General features: G+C 36.8%; 1 pseudogene; it reads left to right on the top strand.

The window, feature by feature from the left end:
• The first annotated feature begins 229 nt into the window (after positions 1-229).
• LOC119508879 lies at positions 230-2372 on the top strand (annotated as a pseudogene).
• Positions 2373-2832: the final 460 nt, after the last annotated feature.

Below are 2832 nucleotides of genomic sequence, written 5' to 3'. Positions count from 1 at the left end.
ACTGAAATCACTTCTCTGGAAATACAAAATATAATTGTGAAAAATTGTGAAAGTAAAATCCTGAATTTTCAACAGCCTATATTCTTCAAATGCCAGAGGAGGATATTTCTTGTCATTTAGAGAGATGTTCAGAAATCATCATGAAAGTGTTATCAGGAGGTTTACACTCGTATCTAAGTCAGATAACATTGTGACTTCACTTCCTTATGTTAAAACTTGGTTTCATGGAATGGATGGCGGCAGCCCTTGCGGTCTTATGGCCATAGCAGGTGGCGGCGGGCTGCGCAGGTGACAGCCAAGCTTGACTTCCTGGCTGCTCTGAGTGTCCCAGCCGTGACCCACGACTTGTAGCTGCCACCCAGTCAGACTGCCCAGCCCCACATTCTGAGAGGAAAGAAGACAAAAACTCAAGGAACATCTATTAGAAAGAGAAACATGTTTGTATACAAAAAGAAAGGTTGCCTATTGTCCAGTAGAGACTGGAGAATGATGCCATCTAACACCAGGTCCAAGAAGGGACAAAAGTTCTGAAACTTAAAACAAAACTGGCTGGTAAAGAAAATGCCAATAGACCTACAGAGAGCAAAAATGATATAAGGATGGAAAAAAATTGTATTCCTTCAAAAACTTCTAATGAATTAACCAATTCAACTATAGCAGTCGATACACATAATCTTGAAGATAATAATCAAACTCTTCAGTTGTTACCAATTAAAGATGATCCCCCAAATCAATGTATGACATTTAGCCAGGCATTTCACTTAACAAAAAAAAAAAAAAAAAAAAAAAACAGTAAAAAAAATGACTACAGAAAAAATGAAGCAAGATGATAACATTCCCAAGAAGCCTGTGCTTGGATCTTACTGTGGCCAAATTGTTCAGTCTAAGGTTAATTCATTTAGAAAAACTCTTCGAGTCAAAGATGTGAGTTCTGCTGCAATCAAGGAACTTTCAGCTCTTACTTCTGAAGCACAGCACCTCAGCCTTAAACACAAGCAGTGTAACAGTGAAAAGGAATACTGCCTCAAACATAAATACCACAAAATTTGTGAACACTACATGTCAGGATAGACAACTTGTGCAACCTCCTATTTTAGAAGTCACCACAAAAATAGCCAGGACAAGGTAAAACAGGGCACGAACAGAACTTCTGTCAATGTTACGATCCAGAAAGGGCCTACTACAAAAGGATTACTACAGTTAAAAACAGATTTCTCTAGGGTCAAAATCAATTCTTCTCAAGACACAAAGAGAAATGAGACATCATCAGGAAACCTGCCTTCTGAAATCATAACCAGGCCAGCTTCCTCTTCTAATACCAAACTGGTAGAAAAGTCCAAAACCATTGACCATCCAAGACATACTGCAGCCAAAGCAACCTTTGATAGATTGGCTCAGCCCAAAGAAATTGCAGAAGAGAAAAAAATCCATCTGACTGAGTGGAAAGCTGGCAAAGGAAGAGCGCTGAAAAGGCCTCCTAGCTTCATACTTACCCAGCTAGAACCCGAAGGACAAAATGAAAAAACAGTTGGGTCTTTCTGGACTGCTATGGCAGAAGAAGACAAGCATGACTATTTACTGGAAAAGTAAACAAGACATTTTTTGAATGCCTGAACCTGATTAATGACGGCTGCCCAAAAGAAGAAATATTGGACACACTGAGTGATCTGGTTAAAAATATTCCAGATGCCAAAAAACTTGTTAAATATTGGATATGCCTTGGACATCTTAACCAATCATAAGCCCTGTTGAAAATATGATCACCATCTCTGAGCAAGCCATCCTGGCAGGGGCTCAGCCTATCTAAGAGATGCAACATGCAATTGTAGATATTCTAACACTAAGGAGCCAAGAAAAAGTTAATTTTGGAGAAAATACTGAGGAGTGTACAGCCATGGAACAAATCCAAGAAGTCAACACTAAAAATACAGGTGTTAACCTAGAGCCAGGAAAACTGGAAATGGAAAATAAACAACATAGAAATGTGATATTTCAAGACTGTGAAAAAGAACAGAGGACAAAACAAAAGAGCCCATCAGTGATGCTAAAACCTCCAATAAAGAAACTAGAATGAGTTGCTTAATTAAATATAATGTTTCTACTACAACATACTTGCGAAGTGTAAAAAAGATGCAGTTTGTTGAAGTGTGTTCTACATTTAAAGAGCTGAAGTTTTTAACACCAGTGAGGTATACTCAACATCTTCAAAAGAATAATTCCAAATTGCAAGATACGCTAAAAGACCATTATCCTTGTGTGTCTTCATTGGAACAGTTAACAGAATTGGAAAGTGAAACAGATGCCCTTGTCTGCTGTTCTATGCAGCGCTCTGCCGGAGGTACTCAGAGACCGAGACAGCAGAAGAGAAATAAAGCTCTGATGAGATATGGGATTTTTAATATAAATACAGTAATGGCACATTATCAGAAAATGAGATATTCCTAGGTAAAATTTATATTTATATAAAAGAAGGTTCTTTGTGGTAAAAAGGAAAAAGTGCTAAACTTAGTGGATATTAGAACTTTAAATCTAGTCTGAGTTCCTTTCTTAGTTAAAATGTTAATGTCCATAGTTTCATTTGACGTCACTTAGAGACTATTGGAACGGAGTTAGGGATGGAATATAAAATATTCTAGTTTAGGTAGCATTTGTAAAATAACTAATGATTAAACTTATTTTCTTCCACATGGTATAAAAACTTTACTGTTAAATCATGTCCCTTAAAACATGACCATTAAATACTGAAAACATTTCTCCACCAATAAAATTGTTTTGTTAAAAAACAACAACAACAACAACAACAAAACAAAACAAAACAAAAAAAATCTTGGC

The sequence above is a fragment of the Choloepus didactylus genome, chromosome 14 (genome assembly GCF_015220235.1).
Source record: "Choloepus didactylus isolate mChoDid1 chromosome 14, mChoDid1.pri, whole genome shotgun sequence".
In the NCBI taxonomy this organism is placed as follows: domain Eukaryota; kingdom Metazoa; phylum Chordata; class Mammalia; order Pilosa; family Megalonychidae; genus Choloepus; species Choloepus didactylus.
This window is presented reverse-complemented; position numbering and strand designations above follow the sequence as displayed.